Source organism: Cornus florida, unplaced genomic scaffold (assembly GCF_030987335.1).
Source record: "Cornus florida cultivar Cherokee Brave unplaced genomic scaffold, ASM3098733v1 CherokeeBrave_3.0.0_Hap2_Chr05, whole genome shotgun sequence".
NCBI lineage: Eukaryota > Viridiplantae > Streptophyta > Magnoliopsida > Cornales > Cornaceae > Cornus > Cornus florida.
This window is the reverse complement of record NW_026775575.1, coordinates 2,166,340-2,178,415: the sequence shown is the minus strand read 5'-3', so window position 1 is coordinate 2,178,415 and position 12,076 is coordinate 2,166,340. Positions and strand designations below refer to the sequence as shown.

At 37.7% G+C, this 12,076-nt stretch overlaps 1 pseudogene; it reads left to right on the top strand.

Moving 5' to 3' along the window:
- The first annotated feature begins 2,360 nt into the window (after positions 1 to 2,360).
- Positions 2,361 to 2,459, top strand: LOC132310669 (small nucleolar RNA R71; annotated as a pseudogene).
- Positions 2,460 to 12,076: the final 9,617 nt, after the last annotated feature.

Below are 12,076 nucleotides of genomic sequence, written 5' to 3'. Positions count from 1 at the left end.
AGCAATGGACTATCAAGTTTCTCTATTAACATGCCATGAAAACCATTCACAATCTTATTTCCATTGTCACTATGAAAATACAAGCATTATGATTGAGATAAAAAACCATCTAAGATAAGATAATTAACTTAAAACAATCATTTATATACCTGAAAATTCATTACATCAAGTAATATGCTCTAGATTATGAAAAGACCAAACTATACATCATTATCCCCAAAATATAAGCTAATCTAAAACATGTTTACAAGGGAGGACTTCATCACCTCGCTAGATGGAAGCTTAGTTACCCATGGATGCACTAGAGGAAGGAGGAAGCTTGAAGACCTCTTCCATTTTCGAGCTCCACCACTTAGCCACACCAAAAACTCTCTTTTCTCCTCTTTCTCTCCTTCACTATTAACCAAAAATGTGAGATATGAGATAAAACATGCCTTTTTTTTCTTCTTATCCACCCAAAATCTACTTTCTATCCACCCAATCCTGAGCTCCAACCACCCTAGATGAATTAGAACCACAGAAATTGCATACGAGACCAAAATTAGCTTGAAATCCAGAGCTGGTCAGATGTCTTTCGCAGATCCGCAGGTGCCCGCGGGGCGCTGGCTGGCGCCCGCAGGCTTTCATGGGTCGAGGGAAGTTACTGGCATAAACGGAGGGCGCCCGCGATGGCGCGACGGGCGCTCGCGGGGCCTTGTGACTGCAACACATCAACAAAGCTTCTCGTGACACTCTGAGCCGATTCGTCGACACGATTACCATTATGAGAACTATGCCATGAACTCCACACATATGACGACTCCAGAGGTTCAGTCCAGAAGATGGCTTCCCGACAACGGTGCATCTACTTCAACAAGAGATTGTCGAAATCGCTTCTTTAATCATATTCGGGGAAACTGACTTGAAACAAGATAGAGATACATAAATAAAGTAAAACTGTACATTAAACCCCGCTAATGGACTTAACTAATGCAAGTAATGGTGCTTGAATATGCAATATTCGGTGCTTATCACCTACTATAAATTCGACTGATAACTCATCAACTAAACGAAAGATTTAAATATCTTATCGGTTATTGAAAGCATCTATTTTGTGAAGGCCCAAGTTTTTCAACCCGGTGAGTCAATGATGAACCAAAAGATGACCCGATAAAGGATCCGAAATGCGGAAGCAAAAGACAAAATAACGGTCTTTAGAGATACAACACATCCCTAAGACGTTAATGTGACCCTCAATGAGGTCACGGAACCCAAAGGAATCAAATGCGGAAGCAACGTTTAAAAAATGGACAAGAATGAACCTAGGGGCAAAAACATCATTTCCAACATGCAAGTGGGGGCTACCGAGCACACCATTGGAAAGACAACAAAAAATTAATAAACTTAGACTCAAGAATCACTTGATTCGGAGTCCGGATGAAGAAGATATGGCTAACGGAAGAAGAAAGGGCAAAATAGTAAAAAGGTACCAACCCAAGAACATCTAACCGGTTAGAAGACCTTTCTAACCGGTTAGGAGGCCAAAAATCATGACCAAAACACTGCCTAAGCATATCTAACCGGTTAGAAGGAGGGTACCGTTCGCACACTTGTGCTGAAACTCAGCAAAAACCTGGCAGCAGGGGTTTTTCCGAAAAAAATGGGATTTTCGACCTCGCAGAAGAAAATGAAAAATACTCACTCTGAAATGCCCAAAATGCCCTCCCAAGAAATCTGGTCCAGAGGGTTGAAAAAGTTGCTAAATGGAAAACAGAAAGCTGAACTTCGTGAGGGATTTCTGATACCAAGATGACATTTTCTGGAAAAACACGAAGAAGAAACCCCCTCTAAACCTCTCCTTGGTTTTTCCAAGAGAAATTCAGATGATTCCTCCAACTTGGATTATAATGAGTACTATAAGGATTGTTCCCTTGGTTCACAAAAGCCGCATTGACTTATTCATTACATTCACTTTGCACTTGTCCGTGAGGACAATGAGAAGTAGAATGAAGAACACTAGAACAAGTCATACATGTTTCATTTGATGCACGATGAGAATGGTTAGGGAAGGAAGATACTTGGTTCGCCGAGTTTTGGTTAATAAAAAATTAATCAAACCTTTGAGATAAGACTTCATTTCAGCGGTTATTTCATTTGAATGGTCAACTTGATGTAAGCCAACACTCTTCCTACCTTGTGAATTTCTACCATTCTTGGATGATAGTGTTCTATGCAAAGAATTTTCACTCATGCTTTCATAGAAACACCACAAGTCATCCTCATGCCTATTAATGTATGAGCCACCCATGGAAGCATCAACCATACCCTTATAGTTGTCCGATAAGCTCTCAAAGAAGTATTGGACTAACTGCCATTTGGGCATGTCATGATGTGGACACTTCCTAAGCAATTCATTGAAGCGTTCCCATGCCTCATGAAACGTTTCTCCATCCCCATGTGAAAATTCTTGAATTGAGGTTCTCATGGCATTAGTCTTAGAAATCGGATAGTACTTCTTCAAGAACTCTTGTTGCATTTCTACCTAAGAAGTGATTGAAAAAGGCCTAAGATTGTTAAACCAATACTTTGCCTTGTCTTTTAAGATAAATAGAAAAAGTTTGAGTCTTAAAACCTCTTCCGGCATGTCCGTATATTTTACGGTGGAACATACTTCAAGAAACTCATCTAAATGCTTGTAAGGTTCTTCACTTGGAAGTCCATGATAGTTAGGAAGCATTTGAATGGTTTGTGGCTTAATTTCATAATGATGTGCTCTAAATGGAGGCAATTGGATGCATGTAGGTGCATTATACTCATTAGGCACATAATGGTCCCTTAAAGTAATAGGTGGATTAGCTACTTGAGGTGCAACATGAACACCTTGGTTTTGAATTCCTTGATTGTTGATGGGAGGTTGTGGAGCATACATTGGCCTTGGCATTCCATATGGAACTTGGCCTTGTTGTTGTGGTGGTTGGTGAATGAACGACCAAGGCATGCCTAATGGTACTTATATGTTCTCATTGTGCACATTGGGATGAAGGATACCTTGTTGGTCTATGTGACCAATGTCCTCAACATGATTGTCATTATGGTCATCTATTGAAAGATTGGCTCTATTTGAACTTCCTCTTCCCTTAGGATTTCTAATGATAGATTCAAGATGCAAATCAAGAGGGACAAGAGTTGGTCTCAATGAACGACGCCCATGCATGCACAATACAAAACATAACAAACACAAAGAATGACAAACACTATGCCTTCACAACAATGCAATTAGACTTCTTCCACAAACATTTAATTCATACTCCCATACTTTAACAACAATGATGTAAGACAATAAAAAATAAGCCTCTACGCGGGCCGACGATTTAACTAAGGGATTGAGTAAAGAAAGCCTCACAAAGGTCCTTTAGCACTTCAACTCCAAATTTTAAAGCTTAGCTTAGCAATTTTAGAATTTTTAGCTTTTTACTTTCTTTGTTTGCTTGAATTGAATGCTTGATGGCTCCTTTGCTTGCTTCCTCTCCAACAATGCACCTAGTTAAGTAATCAAGACAATATGTAACCAAAAAGAAAAATAAAAATAAAGTAAAGACACGATCAAAAGAGTACCAATCCTAATCAATTCCACAAATCCGACGTTGCCAAATCTAATCAACAAATCCCTAGCAACGGTGCCAAAATTTGACGGGGCGAGGCCGTTCCTCCATGCCAAAATTGATGTGGTGAATGTGCGGTTCAAGAAAAGCCTTTTAGGTCAAATTTAAATTTAAAAAAACCACTACCACCACTACTACTAACGTAGCAAGAGTGAGTAGGGATGGTCCCAAGGGACTGTGAGGATCGAGCATTGTCGTGGAATTACAATTAGGGCTAGTAGGTCGAGTGATCAAACAATTGGTTGGTTGGTTGATTAAAGAACTACTAAATTCAACTAAGTGATAGCAAAATAATGCAATTAAGAGTAAGTAAGATAGAGAGATCTTGGGGTTTAGAGATCACCACCAAGCAATGCATTTCTATATCATTGACAAGTGATTAATGAGGGCAAATGGTGTGTTGCAATATTGATGTGTGTGTGTTTGGTTGATTCAACAAGCAAGGATGACTAGTTAAGCATGTATTGTCTGAACATCATTTGAAAGGCACAATATATCTAAGCAATGAAGTACATATTGTCTAAACAACATGTGAAAGGCACAATAGATCAAAACAAGTCATTAATCCTTTTATTAAGCTCACAATCCAAATACAACACAAGGTTAGAGACATATGCTACTTGTATTCAAAAGCTTGGATCATCAAACAACAAGCATAGATTGTCCACCCATTTAACATTACACTACAACTACACTACATCTACACTACTAGCATGAAAATAAACTAGGGGAGAGGCACAATCCATCAAGGCATAAGCATGAACCATCAAGAGAATCACAAGAGCATTTCTTTAAGCACTATGTTTTGGCAATCTCCAAATCTATTGCATCAATACACATAGACATGCATCAATAACATAAAATCTAGAGACAAGCACATGAACATCTATTCTAGCATACATAGACATATGGATAGAATGAAATGACCAATTGGAAGCATTAAACCACATAAATCATTGAATAAACAAGATCTATATATATCAAAGTGTCAAAACATCAATTGCAACACTAATCCCTCAATAATACACAAGATTAAGATATAGAAAGCATGCTTGGGGCTAACTCTAGCCCTAAGAGGATGTCTAGCCACTCATGGTGATGATGCTCTAACCCTCAAGGGCTAATTCCATGGTTGAAATCTGCTCCTTGTTGATAAAGAACTCCAATGGTGTCTTTAGCCTCCTTCTCCTCTAAACTTCCTCTCCAAGAGATGATATGAAAATAATGTTGGCTCCCCATTGTAAAAACAATCCTTATCCTTATATAGGTAGGTCAAAATGACACCCAAAATGAGCTGGGGTCGTGCACACAATATTCCCTAATGATTGGATAAAGGACAACTTTCAATGAGATTGAATTTTAACTTTTTCGTTTTGGAGGAAGTTCGATCGATCGAACCTTGAACTTGGATCGATCGAAAGTAAGTAAGATCGATCGAACTTAGGCTAGATCACTCCAACTGGCTGAGCTTTTTGGAAAAAGACAAATCCGAGATATTTATAAGAATATTTATGGGAAAAAGGACAAAAGTGGTTAGTGGGTGGTACAGCTGTGGATATGATCAATCATTTGAATAGGGACAGAAGTGTTCGATTGATCAAAGGATGGTGTTGGATCGATCGAACTTTTGGAACTTTATGCTTTTGGGTCAATGCTTTGATTTATCTTGAAGTGCTGAGATCGATCATTGCTCGATCGATCAAACCTTGAACTTGGATCGATTGAACTTTGCTGCTTCCCACCATTGGCTTCATTTGCTTCCTTCTTTCTCCACTTTGCTCCTTTCTTTGCTTAACCCTAGAATTGCTTCAATTAAGCTCTTATTTGGCTGAGTTAGCTTATTTTCGGGATAAGTGCCTAAAAATGGAAATAATACGAAATCAATCTAAAATGGTAAAGTAAGATAGATAAAGGTACTAGAATGCCTAAGCTTATGGGGTTTAAATATGTAACGACCCGATCATTTGCCTTCCTTTCCTTTTTCTTGAAATTTTACGAATGAATTTTTTTCGTTTAATTTTCTTTTCTGAGCTCTATTTTGTGTCGCTTAGTGTCATCTCGAGTGCTCGGAATTGGTTTCTGAGACTCTTTAATGTGAATTGACAACTTCCTTTGAGGACCGAGTTATTTTCGCATTTTTCGTTTTTCGGACACTATGCGCTATTTCTTCTTTTCCCTATTCTATCATTTTCCCTATTTCATTTTATCTCCATTTGTCAATTTTTGGCACAACCTCACTTCTCATGCTCGGAGTTGGTGTTTGACTTCACGTGCCTTCATCTTGAGTGGTTTCCTTGAAATACGTATCTTTACTTTTGTAAGAAAGTACTCTGGTTGCTCCCGGTGCCCACACGGGCATGGATGCACAATTCTTTAGAATCTTTTTCATTTCTTGGGGTGTTTTTTGTAAATATCTTTTGAAGATATTTTATTTCAGGGGCATCTAAGAAAATATTTTCATTCCGGGGTAGTTTCGTAGTTAACCCTTTTTATAGGGGTTATTGTGCAATTGACGAAAGTTATTGCAAAATGCCTCGTCTGGAGCCTGGATCCTCGTACGGGATTTATTTTCACTTTTCGTTGACTCGTAAATTCATAGAATTTCCTTCTAATTATTTTTCTCCAGTTTCAGAGTTTTTGGACCCGGTTGCCGCTGAACTTGTTCAGGGCAAAACTTTGTACTCGGGACTCAGTTTTCGACGCTGTTTCTTCCATTATTCATATTTTCTCATTTTGAATCTTTTTTGTTCATAGAGTTTTGCCGTTTGAGCGCGTTTGCTCAAAATCCACTTCTCCGGACCCGACGGGGCCCTTTCGGCGCAGTTTTTGAGACTTACTATAAATAGGATGCCCTAAAATGAAAAATCAGATTTTGGTCATCTTCCCACCTCTCTTGGCCGGATCTCCTAGCAGCCATGGCTGCCACTTTATCTCTCCTCCTTTGGTCCACTTTTCCTTGGGAGAAATCCTTCGGCCTTAGCATTTATTGCTTCCCTCGACGTGCTCTACCTTTTGCCCTTATTAGAATCCATTTCTGACAATTTTTTTAGTTCGGATTTGGAGTCAAGTTGAGATTTTCATGGGGCTTCTTGCGGATTCTTGTTCACGGTGTTGTCCCTGACAAAACCTCTCGGTATCGTCGAATTCGGAGCACTTTTATTTTGGTGCGCCTTTGGTATTTTCATCTCAAACTGAGGTGGGAGGTGTTATAGGTTTAATTGTTGTTATATAACATGCTATTGATGCTTATACAACTTGATTGCATGCTTAAATATGAAATCTAGAGATTTTATTATTTATTTTTCTTGTACGGGATCTAATTTTCCCGGTTGCTCATGACTTGGTTTAAACATGTAGCATAATTTTATATTGCCCCTTGATATGCTCATTGTCATGTATTAAAATTGGAACATTTGAATAAGCATTAAAGATTTTATTTAATATTTATCTTAGGTGAAAGATTAATTCACATGGCCTTAACTAGCTTGAAATTAATATGTGTTAGCATATTATATTAGGCCTTGGCATGCTCTTCAACATAGTTGAATTTGAAAAAAATTGGAGGTGTTTTGAAAATTAGTAATTATTAATTAATTTGTCCCGAGTGCACTATTCACTCTATTTGAATTCCGACTTGATATTCTTGATCTACATGCCATATAGCTTCACATATATTTGATTTAGAATATTCGGTGAGGTTTTGAAACCTTTTATTTAATTAAATTCCATGTTTAAGATTTAATCCTCATGGTGGTATACAACTTGGAATTGTATTGTGGCATGCTAGAAAATTAAGCTTAGGTATAGTTGTTCACATATATTAAATTGGGATTAATTGCATGAGAATTGCAACTTTTAATTTATATTTAACTGTAGTGAAAATTTAATTCACATGGTCTTAAATTGAATGAAATAAACTTGTAATGTGATATTACATTAGTTCTTGGCATGTTTTCCAACATAGGTTAATTTGAGATCATTTGGTTAAGTTTGAAAATCTAGAGATTTTAATTAAAATAATTAGTTAAAATCTATTTTGTGGTCCCATTAGCTTAATTAAGGTTTTAACTTGATGTTTGTATTGGCCATGACTTGTTTACTAGTATATATTAATTTGGGACTATTTGAAGTTGTTTTAGAACCTTGGGATTTAAATTAGCATGATTTAATTAAAGTTCTACTTTGTTATTCCAACAACCTAATTGAGTTTTAGAATGGATATAAGTGATGACCTTGCCATGCCCTTTAACATGTATTAAATTGAGGTTAATTGAAATTGAATCAGAAATCTAGAGAATTTAATTGTGTTTATCTATTTAAATTCTATCAATTTGCTCCATGATCTAGTTGTATTTTAGAAGTGGTTTCTACATTCAAATCATGGACTTAGACTTGTTGTATATTCATTTGGTTATGTTTTGAACATTGGATAACATAGTTGCTATGTTTGTATTCATGAGAATATGTTTTCCTTATTGAATATATTGTTGCCTTGTGTAATGATTTGCACACTTCGTGCTTAACATCTTTCATGCATAGCATGTAACGAATCGCACACTGAAGATTCGACATTCATCATATCATATTAGTTGTGGATTTAGAGCATGTATTGTATAGGTTTCCAAATTTGGTTGTGCTTAGTAGATAGTTGATTATCTTACATATTCCTGTTGATATATGCGTTGTTGCACAACTTGTTGATTTTGGAAACTTGGGGATGTCGTTGTTTGACTGTGGCTAGGACGTGGTTCAAGTACAGGGGATAGTCCCTCTATATAGTCTAGTGCGCACATAGGGAGGTTACCCATGGGTTAGTAACCCTAAAGTAACTATATTGTCAGTCTGATCCGACGTGACGTCCGAGTATCCACTTTGTTTGATTTCGCATTTCATTTTCAAGTTGATAACTAGATGATGTTGTAACTTGTTGTTTCTTATTTGTCGTTCCATTTTAAGTTACAGGATGTTAACTTTGCGAAATTTTGCTTTATGCGTTGTATTGGAAGTTCCAATGTTGGTTAAATTGCATCGATATTGAAAATCGTGTTTTGACGTTCTAATAAAGCTTAGGATTGATCCTATTGATTCATTTATAACATAGACATTAGGTGGCATAAACCACTACTGTTATTTTGTGCTTTAGATTCTAAGTTGATGGCTTTGAGAACTTAAACCTTGTTGCATTGTATAACATGCTCTTTTGTTGTTGAATTGCATGGATAATGTGATTCTTGTTAACTTGTATTCAAATATGCTTTTGTCATGTTGTATGGATTACTCTAGACCTAGTTTAATTGTATTGAAAATGCAATTCATGTTAATCTATGCTCAAGCATTCTTCTTGTCGTGTTCTTTAGATTATCCCAACCATGATTCATTTCATACGCGTATGTATATCATGATTCTTGTTGCTTAGACTCTAAGGTAGCTTAGGATGCTCCCTGAGTCTCACTTGGGCATAGACGTTAGGTGGCATGAACCCCTTTAACATGCTTCACCTTAAGGTGATAAAGTTGTAAAATGCTAGGTCGATGCATGCTCATCTCCTACGAGTAGCTTTATGTTACTCACCCCTACGATACTGGGGCATATTTCAAGTACGAAGACTTGGTTCGTGATGCCTAGCATTCCTTGGATGTCGTGTAGCTTTCAAGTTTTCATTTCATGCGAATGTTAGCATGAAATGTCATTTTGTAGACTTATATGTCAAAATATGTATATTTGATTCCATGTATGTAATGTGTACTTAAGTACAATTCTTTCAATGCATTTGATATGTATGAGATGAGGCCGGAGGCCAATGACCATTATATTGTGTTCTATGTACTTTTTAACTTCGTGAAATATTGTGAAAATCTTGAAAAATCGCAAGTCATTGTTTCACCATGGTTGCATCGGGTGAAAAAAATTCAATTTTTATTCTTTCATAGGGTCTTATTAATCATGTTTGAAGTGTGGCCAAGGGCCAAACGGTCATTTGATCCCGTTTTGTATTTTTGGATTCCGAGTTTTCATTCCAAGTTCCATTTTTGCCTTTTTGCCCGTTGGGGGGTCGGATTTTGTATCGGTGGTATTTTTAAGTTGTGGACTATTGTAGCACGTCCAAATAGGTAAGTTACATTTACGTGCATGGTCATTTCCGGGCAAAACCTTATTGTTTGTGTTTTGAGCCTCTTGTGAATTCATTTCGCATTTTTTTTGCTTATTCTGATCTAGGGCATTATAGACTTTTCACGGTGGTTTTATTTTCTTCTTTCAACATGGTTGAATAGAAAACATGATTTTAGGGGGGGTTTCTTTTCTGTGCTTTTCCAGAAAATGTCGTCTTGATATCGAAAATCGCTTACAAAGTTCAGCTCTCAGTTTTTCAATTTAGCAGCTTTTTAGACCTCCATGACCAGATTTCAGGGAGGGGCATTTCGGGTATTCTACATTGTTGTTTTTTTGAATTCTCTCGTGAGTCATGTAGAAAACTCAATTTTGAAGGGAGTTTCTTCTTTGTGTTTTTGCAAAAAAATTCATCTAGGCCTCCAAATTCAGCCTCTGTTCTGGATTTTTCTGGAAAATAAGCCCACAGCAGCTTTATGGGCTGCTGCTGCCAGCCATGGTGCACTCAGCGCGCGCGCGGCGTACATGGGCGCACGCATGGGCGTGCGCATGGGGCTATCATGGCCCCTCGTCGGGCCGCCGCGATGTCAATTCTTCTTTTGGGCTTTTCTCCTTCGTCTGGACTCCGATTCAAGTGAATTTTTTTTTGAACTTGACTAATTTTTAGCTGTCTTTCCAACGGTATGCTCGGTTGCACCCAGTTCTTCTTGGATAATTACCAGTTTACTTTTTTCCTTAAGTGCTCATTTTTCTTCATCATGCCGTTTCTCCTTCGTCCGGACTCCGAATCATGCGATTCTTGAGTCCATCTTGATTAGTTTTTCATTGTCCTTCTGAAGGTGTGCTCGGTGGCACCCGAATCTACAGTTTTCAAAATGACTATTTTGCCCATGGGGGCTTATTTGTCATATTTTTGATCTTTTTCTTCCGCATCAGTTCTTGTTGAGTTCCACGACTCATGGAAGGTCACTTTGACTTCTTAGAGTCTTGTTTTCTGTTTTCGCTTCCGCATTCGGATCCGTTATCGGTTCATCACAGGACACGCTGGCCTAAAAACTAGGGTCGTCACAAAATACGCACTTTTTAGTGCTCATCAGTAACAACTACCTTATTTTTCTACAAAAGTAAAAATACACATGGCATGGAATTTAAATATTTTTGATGCATGCAAAACCGAAATCAAATCTAAACAAGAAAAGGGAGGTTACGTGAACAAAGTGACAAACGAGAAAAATACGAAAAGTGAATAATGTCAAAAAATAAAAATGTGGAAATGAGTCGGTCCTTAAGTGAAGTTGTCAATCCAAAGGAAAGAGTCTCAAAAACCATTTCCGAGCACTTAAAACGACACCAAGAGATGAGAAACCAAACCTAGAAAGGAAAAGATCAACAGAAAAAAATATATATATCCGTAAAATTTGAGGAAAAAGGAAAGGAAGGAAAATGACTGGGTCATTACAACCTTCCTATCTTAATGGAATTTCATCCCTAAAATCCAGCCTTGACAAAACAAAAGGCAAAGCCAGGGTAACTACGGAGTATATCTCCGAGTATCCAACACAATATGCTACAAAAACAATCCCAAAATTGAAGGAAAACCCACAAACTAATGTCATTTGCACCACGTGATCATGATGACCACTCTCAAATGAATGAGGACCACACAACAAGTTGAAACTCACATACGGAACCTAAGGTCAGACAAAGGAATGGAAGACAACAACTGAAAGCATCCCTCCTGACGAACCATCATACGGATCCAAAAATAACCACCAAAAAAACTCCAATATAACCACGTATCAAATTAAGGTACCAAATAAAGACGACGTGGCAGTACGAATAGCGACTAAAACTGTGACGACCCTAGATTTTTAAACCCAGTGTGTCCTGTGATGAACCGAAAGATGATCCGATAACGGATCTGAATACGGAAGTGAAAGAAGCAAAATGGCCTCAAGAGATGTACATCCCTGAGGTACCAAGATGACTCCCCATGAAGTCACAGAACTCAATAAACCAAGCAAATGATGCAAGAATGCTAAACCCGAAAAGAAATGAACAAAAGGCAAAATGTTCATTTCACACTGAAATGGATATACCTATGCACACAATTAGAAAGACAACAAAAAATGAACAAAGTTAGACTCAAGAATCATCTGATTCTGTGTCCGGACGGAAAGGATATGTTCTAAAAATGAAGTGGCCCTTCCCGTTTAAGAGATACCACGACACTATCCCACTAGAATTGGAATAACTCACACTACAGGTGGCGTTTTGATGAATGGCTGGTACTATTGGAAAGCTAACTTCAAGCTTTTGAATTTAGA